This window comes from Aptenodytes patagonicus, chromosome 1 (assembly GCF_965638725.1).
Source record: "Aptenodytes patagonicus chromosome 1, bAptPat1.pri.cur, whole genome shotgun sequence".
In the NCBI taxonomy this organism is placed as follows: Eukaryota; Metazoa; Chordata; class Aves; order Sphenisciformes; family Spheniscidae; genus Aptenodytes; species Aptenodytes patagonicus.
The window spans coordinates 137,470,180-137,489,098 of record NC_134949.1 but is presented as its reverse complement, the minus strand read 5'-3'; the positions used below and the strand labels follow the sequence as shown (position 1 = coordinate 137,489,098).

The 18,919-nt window shown below is 44.1% G+C and overlaps 1 long non-coding RNA gene across 2 annotated transcripts in view; it reads right to left on the bottom strand.

The window, feature by feature from the left end:
• Positions 1–489: 489 nt before the first annotated feature.
• LOC143169093 (uncharacterized) overlaps positions 490–18,919 on the bottom strand; it is a 50,423-nt gene continuing 31,993 nt past the window's right edge. For both annotated transcript variants that reach the window (XR_012996853.1, XR_012996851.1), the window contains exon 2: positions 490–710. This is a non-coding gene — a long non-coding RNA (uncharacterized LOC143169093). The remainder of the gene's footprint in view (positions 711–18,919) is intronic.

Genomic DNA, 18,919 nt, shown 5'->3' with positions numbered 1-18,919 from the left:
TAGTGGAGCTGAATCAGCAGTGAGTGCAACTCTGGGACTGAGCCGATGAACAGAGCATCACTGACTGCGGAGAGGCAGCCACAGCTACAGCAATGTAACGTTGGGGATGGTGGTTCCTATGAACAACATGCCGCTTCCTTGCTGCTTCCACCGAAGCATTGTATAAGAGCACTACTGATCAACTGCAAGTAAACGGCATAATAGTTGCCATCCTGCCAATTTATTGGAGTTTATGAAGAAAATATCAACAGTGCCTGTGGAAGAGCTGTTAGCAAATGTGCAAATGGAGTTTGCTTTATTATTGCCAGGACATCCTAATGCATTGGTAATGGGACAGTGGCAGACAGCCCCACTGTTTTTCCAAAACGATAAATCAGAATAGCTCAGCCAAGCCAACGGTATACATTTCTCTCAAGTTCACAAACTGGCTTTTGACAGAAAAACACACAGGCATGGAAGGGGGAAAAAAACACAAAAACATACACAAAGTTGAAGCTAAGGCACCCTAGTTAGGGATTGGCTTTATTTTTATGGTACAAGTGAAAAGATACCAAAAATGACCTTTTCAATAAGCAGATACCTTTCAATCTTGTCAGTTCAACATCCATGAGTGCGGATATTGCAGCTGCTGGACTGAACTACAAAATGTCAAAAACATCAACAGCAGATGAACCCTCACTGGTGTATATACTTGGGTTGCAGCATCATTTCTGCAAAGAAACAAAACAAAACAAAACAGAGCTTACTATTTTATCACAGCATGACATACCAGCTGAGGCAGGAAGGCAGCTCTGGAGATCATCTAGTCCAAGCCACTGCTCAGAGCAGAGTCAGCAAGAGCAGGTTGCCCAGGGCCGTGTCCAGTCGCATTCTAAGCATCTCCAAAGATGGAGACTCCACAACCTCTCTGGGCAACCTGTGCCAGTGTTTGATCAGCCTTAGAGTAAATGTTTAAGTGGAATTTCCTGTATTTCAAATTGTTCCCATTGCCTCCTGTCACTGGGCACCAGAGCCCGGCTCTGTTGTCTTTACTCCGCCCAATCCCAAACCAATCAGATATTTATGCAAATGGGTAAGATCCCCCTGAGTCTTCTCTTCTCTAGGCTGAACAGTCCCAGCTCTCTCAACCTCTCCTCATATGACAGATGCTCCAGTCCCTTAATGTTCTGCGTGGCCCTTCACTGGACTTGCTCCAGTACATCCATGTCTCTCTTGTGCTGCGGAGCCCAACACTAGACCCAGCACTCCACATGTGTCTCACCAGTGCTGAATGAAGAGGAAGGATCACCTTCTTCAACCGGGTGACACCCTGCCTGCCGCAGCCCAAGGTGCTGTTGGCCTTCTTTGCTGCAAGGATACATTGCTTATTCATGTTCAACTTTGTGTTCACGAGAAGCCCAGGTTTTTCTGCACAGCTGCTTTCCTGTTGGTCTGCCCCAGCCTGTACTGGTGTAAGGGGTTATTCCTCCTCAGGTGCAGGACTTAGGATTTACCTTTGCTGAATTTCAGGAGATTCTTTTAGGCCCATTTCTCCAGTCTGTCAAGGTCCCCCCTAAATGGTGGTACACCCATCTGGTGTATCAGCCACTCCTCTCCATTTCGTATCATCTGGAAACTTGTTGAGGGTGCACTCTGTCCCATCATCCAGGTCATTAATGAAGATGTTAAACAATATTGATCCCCGGGTTATAATCCTCAGGACTGGCCTCCAGCTGGACCTCATGTCACTGATCACAACCCTTCAAACCTGGCAGTTCAGCCAGTTTTTATTCCACATCACTGTCAATTTATGTAGTCCGTATTTCACCAGTTTTGCCTATGAAGATGTTATGGAAGCCAGCGTCAAAAGCCTTGCTCAAGTCAAACTATATCCACTGCTCTCCACTCATCCACCAAGCCAGTCATCTCATCATAGATGTCTATCAGATGGATCAGGCATGATCTCCCATGGATTCATAAATTTCATAAATCCATGCTCACTACTCCCGATCACCTTGTCCTTAACGTGTTTGGAAATAGTTTCCAGGTTTATTTACTCCATCACCTTCCCCACTATCAAGACGATGGTGACGAGGCTGAAGTTCTTGGACCTTCTTTGTTGAAAATAGGGGTGACATTTGCTTTCTTCCAGTCCTCAGGAACCTCCCCTGCTTGCCATGACCTTTCAAAGACAACCAAGAGGAGTCTCACAATGACATCTGCCAGCTCCCTCAGCACTCATGAGCACAACCCATCAGGTCCCATGTGCCAAAAGAGAATGCAAAACTTGTCATTTCTTGATGAAAACTTGATTAAGTTCAGGAAGGCATCTGTAGGAAAAACTGTTCTTAAATGGGAAACAACACATGAAAACCCAGTCTGGAGGAGAAACTTGGTACTGGGCTGCACACGGTTGTCTTATCTTCAGGATGAGGTTCATCTCGTCACTTTTGATCACTACTTGCCACAACAATATGTAACAACAAAAACATAATATGTAGGAGAGGGAGAAAGTTTTTCCTCCTTAATGGCCAGCATTTCTAGAAGTTGGAAACTACTCAGCCATCCAGCTAGGAGCATGAAGGCAGCATCAGAAAGATAGTTGGGGGAGGAGAACTTCTTCAAATATTCTGGGGCACTATGCTGAGGGTTTTCTTTTATTCCTATACCTAATCTTTTGTCATTCTTGGATAAGACTAGCAAACTTTTACATAAGCAAACTATTCAGATGGAAGCCATGTGTGGAAGCCATTCTATAGCCATTCTTACTGTGCAGAGACTATTGCTCTTAAATGTTGACCCTTTTTTTTTTTTTCATGTTTAAGAGACAAGCAATTTATATAACAATTTCACAAGTCTATTTAGTTTAGCTTTACAAGTCTTTTTAGTTTAGCTTTGGGATTGAAAATCTTCAAGCAATTCAAACAAGTATCACATGGCTTTCTAAAGCCTGCTACAGAAATCACAATAAAATGCCTATTGTAGAAGAAGCATAATTAAACACACAAGAACACCATAATTCATTGGGACTGGGACAATTCAATGCCTTCTGAAGACAAGTATTTACTTCTCCCTGATTCACCATTACCTGAAGTATTTCTCTAAGCAGCGGCAAAGTGTCAAAGTCAAGAAGAATTTTAACAGCTCAGCATATGAATTATAGACTTATACTGAGACACAGCTAACTGAAGCTGCTGGAAGGAAGACAGGACAGACAGGTTTGCTTGGGGATTGAATGCTATAAGCAACTCAGTAGTGCTTGCTGCAGACATGCCTGTGCACACACATGGGAGAGAGGCAACGAAAGCCCATCAAAATTGAGCCAAGGAGAATCTCCATCCTTTATTGGATGCAGGGGGGAACATTGTCACTGAGGATGAGGAAAAGGCTGAGGTACTCAATGCCTTCTTTGCCTCAGTCTTTAACAGGCAGACCAGTTATCCTCAGGGTACTCGGCCCCCCGAGCTGGAAGATGGGGACGGCGAGCAGGATGAACCCCCCATAATCCAAGAGGAAGCAGTCAATGACCTGCTATGCCACCTGGACACTCACAAGTCTATGGGGCCGGATGGGATCCACCCGAGAGTGCTGAGGGAGCTGGCGGAGGTGCTCGCCAAGCCGCTCTCCATCATTTATCAGCAGTCCTGGTTAACGGGGGAGGTCCCGGATGACTGGAGGCTTGCCAATGTGACGCCCATCCACAAGAAGGGCCGGAAGGAGGATCCGGGGAACTACAGGCCTGTCAGCCTGACCTCGGTGCCGGGGAAGATTATGGAGCGGTTCATCTTGAGGGCGCTCACAAGGCATGAGCGGGACAACCAGGGGATCAGGCCTAGCCAGCACGGATTCATGAGAGGCAGGTCCTGCTTGACCAACCTGATCTCCTTCTATGACCAGGTGACCCGCCTAGTGGATGAGGGAAAGGCTGTGGATGTGGTCTACCTGGACTTCAGCAAGGCCTTTGACACTGTCTCCCACAGCATTCTCCTAGAGAAGCTGGTGGCTCACGGCTTAGACAGGTGGACTCTGCGCTGGGTCAAAAACTGGCTGGACGGCCGGGCCCAGAGAGTTGTGGTGAATGGAGTTACATCCAGTTGGCGGCCGGTCACGAGCGGTGTTCCCCAGGGCTCAGTACTGGGGCCGGTCTTGTTTAATATCTTTATTGATGATCTGGATGAGGGGGTCGAGTGCACCCTCAGTCAGTTTGCAGACGACACCAAGTTGGGCGGGAGTGTTGATCTGCTCGAGGGTAGGAAGGCTCTGCAGAGGGACCTGGACAGGCTGGATCAATGGGCCCAGGCCAACTGTATGAGGTTCAACAAGGCCAAGTGCCGGGTCCTGCACTTTGGCCACAACAACCCCATGCAGCGCTACAGGCTGGGGGAAGAGTGGCTGCAAAGCTGCCCAGCAGAGAAGGACCTGGGGGTGTTGGTCGACAGCCGGCTGAACATGAGCCAGCAGTGTGCCCAGGCGGCCAAGAAGGCCAATGGCATCCTGGCCTGTATCAGAAATTGTGTGGCCAGCAGGAGTAGGGAAGTGATCGTGCCCCTGTACTCGGCACTGGTGAGGCCGCACCTCGAATACTGTGTTCAGTTTTGGGCCCCTCACTACAAGAAGGACGTTGAGGTGCTGGAGCGTGTCCAGAGAAGGGCAACGAGGCTGGTGAGGGGTCTGGAGAACAAGTCTTATGAGGAGCGGCTGAGGGCACTGGGGTTGTTTAGCCTGGAGAAAAGGAGGCTGAGGGGAGACCTCATCGCTCTCTACAACTACCTGAAAGGAGGCTGTAGCGAGGTGGGTGTTGGTCTTTTCTCCGAAGTAACAAGTGATAGGACGAGAGGAAATGGCCTCAAGTTGCGCCAGGGGAGGTTTAGATTGGATGTAAGGAAAAATTTCTTTACTGAAAGAGTGGTGAAACATTGGAACAGGCTGCCCAGGGAAGTGGTGGAGTCCCCATCCCTGGAGGTATTTAAAAGACGTGTAGATGAGACGCTTAGGGACATGGTTTAGTGGGCATGGTGGTGTTGGGTTGACGGTTGGACTCGATGATCTTAGAGGTCTTTTCCAACCTCAATGATTCTATGATTCTAAAATGTCTGCGGTGGAAATGTAATTAGCGTGATCTTAAGTATAACATGAGAGAAATTTTTACAGATGTAGCGCAGGATGGAAAGAGGTGTGGAACTATGAGCAAAACTAGACGACTGTTCAGAGAAATTGGATTTTGTAGGTGTTTGAAATAACAGATTTGTAGTGAAGAAAAAGCAGACTCCATATCAATTCCTTCTCCTAATGAAAAAGCTTGTAAGACCCTGAATAACTATTAAACCCTCAGGTCAAGGGTTCATCTATCTGGACAGGAGAGAAATTGAAATGTTATTCTTTCTGAGCCAAGGTGGAAAGAAGATATTCATTGAGCTTAATCAAAAAGTTAATCGAAAGTATTTAAACAAAACCTGGCACAAGAGCTAGAGGCTTTTACCGGAGGAGTCTGGGAAGCCTGAGGATGCCTCCAAAGGGCTCAACACCCACAGCTGCAATTTTTGCTGGGGAAAAATATTTGAGGTAAGGTTGAAACCTGGCCTCTGAATTGTTTTTGGTGGTTTTAGGAGGTTTGATTGTACTTTTGCTATTTATAAGGGACCAGAGTAAATGCTTACATTTTCTGGACAATCTCTGTAATTTTCTATAAAAAGCCAAGAAAGATCACTTCTAAATATCCATTTTAAGTATCAAGTAGGTGCCCACAAGGAAGGAGTTCAACTATCGATTTACACAATGAATTTTTGTTCTGTTGGCAAAATCCTTGTTATTTCGCACAAAATGACCCTCAGAGGATATGGATTAGCTGCATTTTTCTTTGGAAGCCTCTCAATGCCTCAGATTTCATGGGTGACAGATAGCTGTCTATATTTCAGAGGAAAAGCTGCCATGCAGGAAGGCACCTTTCAGACAAGAATCATGGAATGGCTGTTTGTGATAGTGGTTCACAGTGCACTTGCAGCGCATATGAAGTCTCTCCAGAACCAAAAGTTAATTTTTATAAATAAGATAAAACCAGAACTGAATTTCAGGATAATCAGGCAAGAACTTCATTTGATTGTGGAAGAGTCATAAATCAGGCAAAGGTCTGCCCAGCAGCGTAAGCCACTTGCCAGCAGACAGAGTTATCTGCAACATTCAAGTCTCTGGCAGCAATTTTAACTAATGAATCCACTGTAATTAACTCATTAGCAGTTGTTCCAATGACTTTACCACTCTAAGCCTCTGAGGCTCCAAAAAGCTAGCTATTTTAGAGGCTGTAAATTTTGCTAAAACATGGCAGACATTTGCACAAGGCTTTCCTCAGTCAACAGAAGTGTATTCAACTGTCTTCCACTTCTTGGAAAAACGTAACCTTTGTAGCAACCCTTCCTGGCAGAACACATCCTACAGTGCTATTCCATGGCTACTCAGACTACATAGCAAAGCCGGCAATAAACACACATCCATGCTTAACAGTCAGGTCTTTCTTTACTTTTGGGGCTAAAACAAAACCTCCTACAGCTACAGCTGCGTTGGGGACTATAGCAGCTGGCAGTGCTGACTTTGTGCAGCAAAGAACAATAGATGTATAACACACAAAGGTCATTACTGTGACAGAGCGGGACCTGCTCTAACAAGTTATGAATATGTAATACAAAATGGAGTTTGACAGGTGTTTTCTGTTCTCCAGGCTGTAGTCCTGCAGGATGTGGAAAATTGTACTCTTAACTGGGTCTTGCAAATGCTACCTAAACCCAACGCTGTGCCACATCAAGCCCCATGTCAGTCGATACTGCTCCTTGGCCGGGAGGGCATGACCCAAAGGCTTCCCTGCAGAGAGTCGCAGGCAAGAGCACCTTACCCAAGTCCACACCGCACACCTTCAGGCAGTGAGTCAGGACCGGCCACTGTGTGGCCAACTATACAGCACCCACTGTCACCCTCACTTAGACTTCACCTCAATTCTCTGTATATGCCATGTACAACCCCTGAATGCTGGCCAGACAACACTAATCTCAGTGTACGAGTGAGACACTTGGGTGGGACCAGAGGGAGTCCTTCCAACCCGGGCAGCCCGCAAAGTTCCCTGCCCCTCTTCATCAGGTGGACACCCTTACAGTAAAAACATATTGTGGGAAAAGAGGGAGAAAAGCTACTCCACACCAGGAACCAGCTATGCTTTCCATCCTTATCTGTTCAGAAAACATTCTTGACAGTATTGCCCCAAGGACAACACGTGCAACTCCTAGCCCTCCCAAGGCTGGGCTCCCTGAAGATCCCCATTCCCATGGGGGGTGCTCTGTTGCAAGTCTCTCTAGCAAACACACCTGTGTTATACCACCATCCCCGTTGACTCTGCTTCTACCAGTTGTGCCACAGCCCTCAGCATGGAGGAGCAGGGACTCACAGAGGCACTGTGACATGTTTTCCTGTGTGATTGATTCTAACCCGTACAACAGATCTAGAAAAGCCTAGCCTTCCCTCGGTACATATGCCTAGTACAATCCTTTGCACTCTAAGGCAGAGGATCTGGAAAGACTTGTCACTCTGAGAATAACAACACATGTTTCAGCACTTAATAAGTTGTTTCTTGTCTCAAATGCTCAATACAGAATAATCTGCATTTTATTTTTAAATATTGAGAGAAACAGCATACATTTTATGAATGATCTGTCTTCATCTTCCAGTTTGGCAGATAACACATGCAGCTGGGTCATGGTTTCAAGAGTTTCATCACAGTTCAGTAGTAGTTAATCATTTTCCAATGAAAGCTAGGATTCTTAGACACTCACAACACACCAGGCATCAGAACTGCAGGAGGTAGAAAACACAAAAACAACTAATTCTGAAAGACTTTAGTGAAGATCATGAGAACTTGCAGTCCAGCTAGTGCCTGCCCAAGTCTGGGTACAGCTAAAAACAAGCACCCTGGGGTGCTGTTCCATTTCTTTTAAATCCGAACCCTGCTGACACTAAAAGAGAAGTGGGGGAGGAAAGGACAGCTCTGTTACGCAGACTGGGAGGAACGGGACAGCCCAGTCAGGACACACCTGGGGTGCTGGTCTGCCTTTGTTTAGCATGGCCTACGGCCACATTCTGGCTGCAGTAGTGATTACAACTCCTACTGCACCAAAAACGTGGCTCCTCCGTGCTGAGAGGATGTAAGATCTGTCGGGCCAAACACCCTCCCAGACAGTGTCCAGGACAGCAGGCAGCTCAGCCATGGCCCAAATGCACTTGGAAATGCCTGAGGCGCCAAATCTCCCGTGGTCTGCCAGCAGAGCAGCAGCTCTGTGTTGGCAGACATGAGCCTTCAGAAAGATAACCTTCCACCACTCGTGTGGCCCTGGCACTAGCTGACTGTCCGCGTCATGGGAGACTGGACAGATGACCCCAGAACAAAGTAAAAAGCAGCAGCAAGTGACCTCACTTGCAGCTCTGTCAGAGTGTGCCAGATAGGTGAGGACTCGGCTCTGAAACAGCAATCTTGAACCTCTGGCTGATAGCTGATACCTCAGCTGATAGCTGAGGTAGCTGTCCTCACATCCTTAGCTTATTTTCATATGCAAATCTGGCCTCATTTTGTGTATTTGATGAATAACCTTTGCTACTGCTACTGATGTTCTCTTCAGCACATACAGACTACGCACTTGCCACAATCAACTGGTACAAACCTAGTCTTTCTCGGACTGCTGCATTCCAGTTTTAAGAGGAGGGAAAGACTAAATTTGAAGCTTAATTATTTAAAATAAATTAGTTTCCTTGCTTAAGAGTTAGGGATGTGATTTAACAAGTCAGGGACTGACATTTAAAAGCGTAGTGGTGAGTCAGATTGAAATCCAGGCTGTGCCAAAAGGGTGCAGTTGAGAACAGAGTGAAATGCAAATGTAAACTCTCTGGAGCTTTAATCCTGATTGCAATATTACTGACAAAACTTAGCCCAGAACTGACCCAGATTCATCCTGCCTAGCTTTTTAAACATAGACGTGACACCCCATTTAGAAGCTGTTGTCCTACACACCATCTGTAGTTTATGGAGAAAAATCAAGACCTCTGGGGGAAATCAGCCTGATCTGAACCCCGGATCTCAACTGCCTGCTAGCACTTACGTCTCCAGTATTCCCTTCCCTTTTAAAAGAAATCTCCTGACTACATCACCTCTTACATCTGTGAGCTGTAAGGAGTCAGACTGCTCACGAAAATCTGCTGTAGACAGCAAAACTTACTAGAACTTACCCTCTCTACTCAACTATCATAGCTTGCGGTCTTGCCTGCTCTTTTATTCTTCTATAATGAGCACTGAGGATTTCTGTGGTTTATGAGCATGCCCCAGCAGGTGCCATTCTGCACACATAATAGGTATCGGGCACATCCATGTTGCTGCATTAAAGCGTGGAGTTTATAGAGCTATCTGGAACATAACTTCAGCTGGTTTTGAGCACCCATGGGCATGGGACTCCAAATGAAGCCTCATGAGCCTTGTACTGATACCTCTCAGTTTGTGGTGGCCTCCAAGGCCACCAGGGACACTGCTGTGCTGTCCATGAGGACCCACAGTCCTCTTCTGAAAAGCTGCCCCAACCTGTACTGCCATACGGGGTTATCCCATCCCAGGTGCTGGACTTTGTAATTTTGTCCAGCCTGCCGGGGTGTCTCTGAATAGCAGCCCTGTCCTCCAGCCTATCAACACCACTCCACACACACACACACCTGGTGTCATCCAGGGAGGGCTCTGGCACCCTTTACGGTCCTCCAATACATCATTCCAGGCATTTCAAAAGGAAAAAAATTCCCACCTCTGCTTCTTTTTGTCTCTTTCTGAAGCCTGAATGATCCTATACAAGGGGGATTGTTGCAAAGTGAAATAAGAAAGTATGTGTGACAGAGACAGATTACTGTGAGACTGCACTGATGAAGCTCAGAAAAAGGAATTGAAGGGAAAACTTTCAGTATTCTTGTGTTTTAAGCGCACACAGACAATGCAAGATTCCTATTTGCCTTTAAGGTACATAAATTTTTACTGGTTTTATTTGCTGGAAACAAAGCATAATATTCAGTACCACAGCACAATGCTAGGGATCTGCAAGTAGTAGAGTCACTGGATAGATCAATAAAATAGAAAATGCAATTTAAAATTGACCAAATATAAAATAACTTCTCTGAGGGCAAAGAACCAGAACAGTCTACAAGGCTGATGGACCGTTGAAGAAAAAGACTCAAGAGTTCTTTCAGTAAAGTTCTCCAATCCTTCAAGCTGTAATAAATTGGTATTTAAAAATATACATTGTACTATGCTTAGCCTGGAAACCAAGAGAGACGATACCACTAATATAACAAAATAAATAAATAATTTGATTCTACTATCAAGAAGCTGTGCTCATTTTACAATCTTTTCAATAGGAAAAAATATCATTTCCTGGAGTGAACTCAAGGTGAAGAGGGATTAAAGTGATAACATTCAAAAGAAGTGGCATTTGTTTATATCATCTAAAATAGGTTGGGATTAATGAGACAGAAGAAAATATCAAGATGACTTAATGCAAGCTATGGAAGATTTTAAGGTGCCCTTTCATGCTGAAGAGCAATGCTAAAATAGCACTTTCCAGTTCCATATTTCTCACCTTTCACTAATTTTCCCTCCAAATTCCCCAAGTTTATAAGTAGTTACTCTTTCAAAATGACCAGGCTTGCAAAGCAGCTTATTTTTTAAACGGGTACTGTCTAGTTCCAGTATCCCAACAGGAAATTAAGATTCTGCAATCACAGTTTGCATCTAGAGCTAAGAAAGCATTAGCTGTCCCCATCCTATAAAGCAGCTTCCCAGCTGGGGAAAACTGAGACCCTCAGAAGGTCTTTAAGGACTGTTTGTTTCTGATTTTTCCCCAGAAAAGACAATAGGCCAACTGTTAAAGCACAACCACATTATTATGGGAAATCTAATTTCAGGTGCCTCATTGGTATTGAGCATAGCAGGGATTTGAACACAGATGTCACAGCACAGTGCCCTAAGTGGAATGATATACTGACATTAGGAGCAATTTGTAAGCGGCCTGTGAGCTGGGACCAGCAGCAGCGTACCCCCATATTGCACAGATGCTTTGGCAGGACCTGCTGCAGCCACCTGCCTGCAGTTCACGGGGTTAGAAGCACAGCAGGGTTGGGAACAGGAGACTGGGGTCGGGCTCCAGATTTTGAGGGTAGAGTTGCATAGGAAGAGATTGATTTCCTTAGAGTAAAGAGAAGAAAGTCACAGGGATGCTGGTTGGAAGGCACCTTTGGTGGTCACCCAGACCAGCCTCCTGCTCAAAGCAGGAGTGCTGCCAGCACCAGATCAGCTCTGCCATGGCTTTGTCTAGCTCAGCCTTGAACACCCTGAAGGGCAGAGAGTGCACCACCACTCTGGGAAACCTGTCCCAGTGCTGCACTACCCTCCCAGTGACCTTCTCCTAACATCTAGTCTGAGCCCTCCAAGCCCCAGTGCGGCCATTTATCCCTTGCCATATTATTTGCCTCCACCAAGTAGACTTTGGCTCTGTTCTTTCAGTAACTGTTCTTTAAGTAGGTATACACTACTACCTACTACACCCGCCCTTCAACTTCTTCACTGATTCCCTTAGCCTCTCACTGTAGTTCAGGTGCTTTTGGCCCCTGAGCATCTTGATGACCCACTGCTGGACCCTCTTCTGTATCTAAAGGGCTGCAACTGTTACTGTGAGGGATATCCAAACAAACTGGGAAATCCTGCATTAGGTCACTTCAAGGTTTTCCTCCTTTTCTTTTCCTTCCCTGAAATTAATTTGCAAAACAAGCACATTACCACAAAGAGTTGCAATGATACAAATTAACCTTACCTTATAAAAAATAACATGACCTGAAAGCTGTTCCATTGATCCATGACAAAATATGGGTTTATCCTCTTTACTTGAGGTGCCTAACAAAGACAGATAAAGAAACAAAGAAATATCTAAGCCTAGGCTAGTCCTTTTTTCTAGCTGATAATCGAAAAAAGCACCTGTAAAGAGCAATTAATCTCCCTTATCTGAGCTGACTTAGTGTGAGAGGCATCACCTTCTACAGCTGTCTATTCACTTCATTGCCTACAAATGGAGCCTAGTGGGACTGACTTAGGCTTAGACATCAAACTTAGGGTAGATGACACCCACATTACTAGCAATGTTGGCGGCTCACAGCTTAGACAGGTGGACTCTGGCTGGACGGCCGGGCCCAGTCTTGTTCAATCTCTTTATCAATGATCTGGATGAGGGTATCGAGTGCACCCTCAGTCAGTTTGCAGACGACACCAAGTTGGGCGGGAGTGTTGATCTGCTCGAGGGTAGGAAGGGTCTGCAGAGGGACCTGGACAGGCTGGATCAATGGGCTGAGGCCAGCTGTATGAGGTTCAACAAGGCCAAGTGCCAGGTCCTGCACTTGGGTCGCAACAACCCCATGCAGCGCTACAGGCTTGGGGAAGAGTGGCTGGAAAGCTGCCCAGCAGAGAAGGACCTGGGGGTGTTGGTCGACAGCCGGCTGAACATGAGCCAGCAGTGTGCCCAGGTGGCCAAGAAGGCCAATGGCATCCTGGCCTGTATCAGAACTAGTGTGGCCAGCAGGAGTAGGGAAGTGATCGTGCCCCTGTACTCGGCACTGGTGAGGCCGCACCTCAAATACTGTGTTCAGTTTTGGGCCCCCCACTACAAGAAAGACATTGAGGTGCTGGAGCGTGTCCAACAAAGAGCATTGAAGCTGGTGAAGGGTCTAGAGCACAAGTCCTATGAGGAGCGGCTGAGGGCACTGGGGTTGTTTAGTCTGGAGAAAAGGAGGCTGAGGGGAGACCCCATCGCTCTCTACAACTCCCTGAAAGGAGGTTGTAGCGAGGTGGGTGTCGGTCTCTTCTCCCAAGTAACAAGCGATAGGACAAGAGGAAATGGCCTCAAGTTGTGCCAGGGGAGGTTTAGATTGGACGTGAGGAAAAATTTCTTTACTGAAAGAGTGGTGAAACATTGGAACAGGCTGCCCAGGGAAGTGGTGGAGTCCCCATCCCTGGAGGTATTTAAAAGAGGTGTCAATGCGGCACTTAGGGACACGGTTTAGTGGGCATGGTGGTGTTGGGTTGATGGTTGGACTCGATGATCCTAGAGGTCTTTTCCAACCTTAATGATTCTATGATTCTATGAATGTTTGCTGATAATATGAAAGCTAAACAGACAAGCTAAGTTCCTCTCCTAAATTCAAACTGGTTCTATAAAGCAAGCAGGAGTAAAAATGCAGTTATGTTTTGATAGAACCACAAATAGTTACAAATCTAAATGCAAAGATGGCATTTAATGGTGCAATTTGCATCACTCTCCAAAGCTAATGTGTAGCCATTACACTTTTTTTAGTACAGTGTAAAATGTACAGTATATGTTTAATTCAAGAGTTCAAAACCTACAGACTCTGGGAAGTTTAACTGCTTTCTTATCACAGTGGATGCCTTAACTCTATCCTCTTACTTCATGCATATCCCCTATGAAATTCCTATGTATGATTATAAAAGGAACACGATATCTCCTAATTTTATTCTCAATTGCACATCATCATTTTATATGATTTGTCAATATTATCCTCATGAAGGGTAGAAATGTAAGCCCTTCTCTACTAGAAAACCACTCCAAAGCCTAAACTCTAGTGTTATTCATACCACAGCAACATCATAGCAGATTTCAGTTATCAGCATCGCTGTCTTTTTCAAAGCTGACAGCAAGGGGTAAGAGCATTGTGAGGAGTCATGACATTTCATGAATGTTTTGGCTGGCAGAGGTAGATCAAAAGGCATTTTGGCAAGGAAAAAGAGGACCCCTAGGAACAGAAACTATAATAAAAGGACCTTAGTTAAGAATCTATCCGCCTCCTCGCTCCTGAGTAGAAGCAGGCAGGAAGTGAACTGAAACCTTGGCTTGCCCTGAAGCAGTCAGGAGGTATGATAGACCGGACCAGACCAAGACAACCAGGAACACACAGAGTGAGTGGGCCTGGAAGGGAAGAGGAAAAGCGGTACCTTCACTCCTGTGTGGAAGCAGTCCTTCCTGAAGACACAGCTGTAAGATGCAGTGTCATCTGAAAGCCTTTATGCAAAAGGTCTGATTTCTAGATGAGATGTTTTTCAAAATCTCTCAATTGTGCAGATCAGAGTGCTGCTACAGTGTTAGATGACTGCTATTGCCATTCTGTCAAAGATAAATGGATGGAATCAGTGAAAAAAATTAAATCTTAACTATGACAGTGTTTTTCTTCTACAAAATGCATCAATTCTTTAAGCTGCTTCTGCTTTCTGTGAAGTTGCTTTTATTTAACTACAGAGTAGAAAATCCAGTTGTGCAAAAACCAAAAGATGTTTCCACACTGAAATAAATTTCAGTTTCAGAAACTAGTTCATACGATCAGTGCTTCCATGTTTCTCTAGGGGCTGTGCACTTCCAAAGTGTATTCCCTTTTTTAGCCTCTTGGTAAAGGTAGGGGAACACATTAGAGGAGTCTTCCACAGTTCATCTCAGATGTGTGCCCTCCATGCTTTGACCAGAGAGGGGAGGAGAACATACCCCGAACAGGAACACCTACAAAACAAAGCGGACTATATGGAATTGCAATTCTATGCTTTTTAGCAGAAACACTGTAGTTCTGCCTAAGCCAAAAATATTCAAAGGAGAAACATATTTAGCTGATGGGATGAGAAATTCAGGTGTGGCCAAGATCTTACTCAGCCTCGATAAAGTCTGGGCAAGAAAGAGAGGGAAAGAGAGACAAATTCCCATTAGCACTGACTGAAGATACAGAGGTAAGCTTTAAGGGGGGGGGGGGGGGGGGGGGGGGGGGGGGGAACGACAACACACAACAGATGTACCTATCATTTAATAACAACGTTTTCGCAAAGATTCATATCCTATGATTTTAACTATCAACAGAGCATCCTCCAGAGAGTGGTGCAAAGCAAGAATTCAAATTTCTTCCACTATGAGAAGCAAAGACAGACTAGATTGCTAACACAGGGACCTATATTCGTTGCCTGGAGTTAAAGAGAGGTATTCACTTTCTTCTGTCAAAATTAAATGGGAGATTTATGTTTGGCCTACCAAAGGTATTCTGGTACATAACGGTGAAAAAAATCCAGCAGAGAATTAGTAGTAAAATACCCCAAACCTAAGCCCAGGACGCAGAACCTCCATGTTACATACGTCACAGTCACAACCTTCAGCTCCAGCACGTTCTGCTTCTACAGCTCCCTTATCTACATTTCTATATAACGAGTCCAGCTCACAGAAAGCTAGTTCACTGAGCACATTTTCAGATCAAGAACCTTATTAAAGGAACAGAATGATAGGACCAGGTGATTGACAGCGATTGTACTGGAAATGGGAAAGGCTGCGCAGCCCTTTCTGAAATGCAGATTTCCCGGGACTGTGAGACATTGGGTTCCGATGCTGCATTTGGCCCATTAAACAGCTTTTTAGGCCAGAAGGGATATCTTCAGAGTCTCATTTCACAGGCCATAACATTTCACTGTTTAATTCTTTCATTAAAGCAATGAGTTCATTGTATCATATCTAGATTAAAAAGGATTTTCAAGGAAAAGAATAATCTATAAAACTCCTAGATAAAGTTATTCCAGCAGTTATTTAGCCTTGCTGTAAAAAATATGCTCCTTTCTGTAGCCTGAATTAATCTGGTTTTACTTTAGAGATTGAGTAGCATCGCGCTTTCATTCACTAGATTAAATTGTCATCCCGTATCAGAAATGTCACTGTGTAACAACTCTCAAACTACGATAAAGTAATGGGCTAACCTTCTCTTTGGCAAAATAAAAAGATTGAGCTTCTTCACTTCTGCTGACAGGCAGCATGTCCAGACCTCTGACTGTGCTGGAAGGATTTCAGAGGCGTTTAAAACATCAGCACCACAACTGGACTCAGACCTCAACACCACTTTCACCAGTACAGAAGTCCTATCATCCCCTAACTCCTACTGGATATTTCTTCACCATACATACATAGGTATCCCCTGGTATCCTTAGTCCCACACTGCACACAGGGTGGTTTCCAGTTTCCTGACTGCACAATGGCTATGTACCACGATGCCCAGTTAGGGATGGCAGCTGTGGAAAACAAGGGCCTGAAACGCCTGAGTTATAAGTACCGTGAGGCACTCTGATATCTCAGGTGAACACTGTCTTATGGAAAACTACATTGTAGAGTCAGAAATACCTGAGCTAGCTTTTAAAAACTCCGCTGTGACAGCACTGAGCTCTATGCAGCTAAACTTATCTTGTTTCTTGGCAGTCTGCAGCATAGACATACTGGGTAAGATTCATCTGGCCAAGTGTAGACATATACATCTGAGCCAGACACCCTTGGCTCCTATATGGACATCTTATCTGAGAGTAGGTGTTCGAACTAGATTACATGAGTCACGACTTAAAAGAGCCTACTTTTCTCTGCGGAGCACACAGGGAACCTAGAATAGCTCAGAGGTAGGTACTTCCAGGCTGTAGTAAAGTTTGCCAAAATGAATCCCACCCACTATGAGGAGAGATGAGAGACTCTTGAAAAAACACAGCAGAAATTTTCAGAAGTCCTGTTTTTGCCTTTTTCCTCTTCCCCCTTCCATCAGGCCTGGTATGGAAACACTGAGAGTTTGAGGGAAAAATTGAAAAGAAGTTTTGGCAAACTTTTTCACTCAAGATGAACCTTTCTGAGTACTGTAGGAGACTATTGCTTCACTTCAAACCTTCATGTATTTAGAACTCCAGATGAATTTATTTAAAAAATCTCTAGTGGAAAGTTACACTTCTGCAAATAACCTTCCTTCTTGTTTAAAACTAGCAGCCTTTTCTCTTTTCAATATTTCAGTATTTTCTTCCCTTCTTTCTGTATAACTTAGAGATAGGACTGGAAAAATGTGAGTAAACACTTCAGTGTTTGCATTATGGCACTAACGCAAGTCAGGGGTACTGCACTCAAGCTGGTGATATCATATGAAAGTTGTTGGAAATATATTTCTTTTTTATTATTCTTACAGTTGTTATCATGAAAGTCTTACACATGCACAAAAAAAAATATTTAAATGGTCTTCTCATTTGTTTATATAAGGGTAAAGGTATATAAAGTAATTTACTATTTTCCCTTGTGGCAACATTTGCACAACAGACTTAAATCACATCCACCTTTATGTTCACTAGATAAACCAAGCAAGAGGCCAATTTCTCCTCTATCAGAGATAGATCGGGAATATTGTGACCAATTTCAATAGAAACAGCAGTACAAGCATCTGTTCCTTGTTACTATCCCTACCAATTTCACCTTGGTTATTTTGGAGACTTTCCTGTTTCCCATTTGATTTTGGCAAGCACTAATAGTTATGCCCAACCTGTTGCTTAGGAGCTACATACTAGATACTGGGTGAACTCAGTAACTATTACTGCAGTTGATCTTCATTTCTCTGTAGGCATTAGTAATTACAATACATATTGTCATTAGGATCTGGAAAAAAAAACCTAAGAACAACTTAAAAACATACAAATCCGGGTTACAAAACACTTCTTTCTGCTTACAGCCTGTCCAGTGTCATACTGATGAAATGGGCACAGTGTGCAAATGGCGCTCACAGCCTGAGATGCCAAAGGGTCCATGCATCTTCCTCATTTCAGTGATTTATATCATGAGAACAAAGTAATTGGGCAGGTAGAGCCACGGTGCCTGGAGGTAACGTATTTCAAGATTTAGTTCAAGAGATCTCAAATCAGGTCCTCTGCTACATGTTGCTTCAATTAAAATGGAGGAAATTAAGTTCTCATTTGTATTTTTTTCTTCCTTTTAGACAGCAAAAATGAGTATTTTGTATAAAAACCTGGTTATTTTACCCCCTTCCTGTGTTGTTCTCCTAGCCCTCCTGGGATGCAATAGTTTGGGAGAATCAGGAAGATGTAGGCACAGAAATGCCATTCACTTGCCAATACCAATTATCCAATGTGCTACTGATCTTACAGTTGCACTAGATGAATGAGTTGGAAGGGACTCAGAGATACAATGTTGCTGTTGTGCTCCTTTTGGTTCTTCAGATCCATCTGTTTTCCATGTGCAGTGTTTTCTCTTAATGGCCTATATAGCATCTACACCCGAGAGAAGCAATATTTTATGCTGTACTACAACACTATTTCTCTTTTTCCCTCTTTGAAGAAGACAACCGAAGATGTTCCTGCTTTAAATGGTGACCAAAAATACAACAAATTCTCAATACTGCTCTAAAGGAAGTTAAACTGAAGTTCTGCCTTTGAACTGGGATGGAACATTAGTGGTCAAATTTTCATTTGCTTTGGAGTATATTTAATCGGAAGTTTGGGGGGGTTTTTTTGGTCTTTCTCAGCAGCTTTTTCAAGTTTCAGAAATGGAAAAGGTTAAAATGCAAAAGCTTAAAAGTGCAGTATTTCTGAGTACACTAAATTAAATGCATCTTTCACATCTTGCCATAAAATTAATTATGCCAGAGAGAAAGGAAGCTTGTGTTATACAAGCTCTCAAAGATTTTTCCATGAAAAAATTCATCCCCACAATCAATAGAGACGTGATATGAAATCGCATTGTTACAAAGGTTTTCTCCTCAGAATTTCTGATGAATGTAAATTTGAATTCCACAGTGTAAGATAATGCTGAATGCCTAAACCATAAATTATGGTGAGGTAGCTTTCAAATAGAAGCACCTATGAAGTACTTAAGAAACAAGACTCCATAAATAATGCTGCATTATAAGCATCCAACTTCTGTGATAGAGTGCATTTTTATTTAATTACAGCGTGATGCAGGATCATTTACAGAGAAAAGAGCAAGAATCCCATCTTTAGACACAAACCAAACAGATCTTTGAGTGAGACACGTATCCTCATGTATTT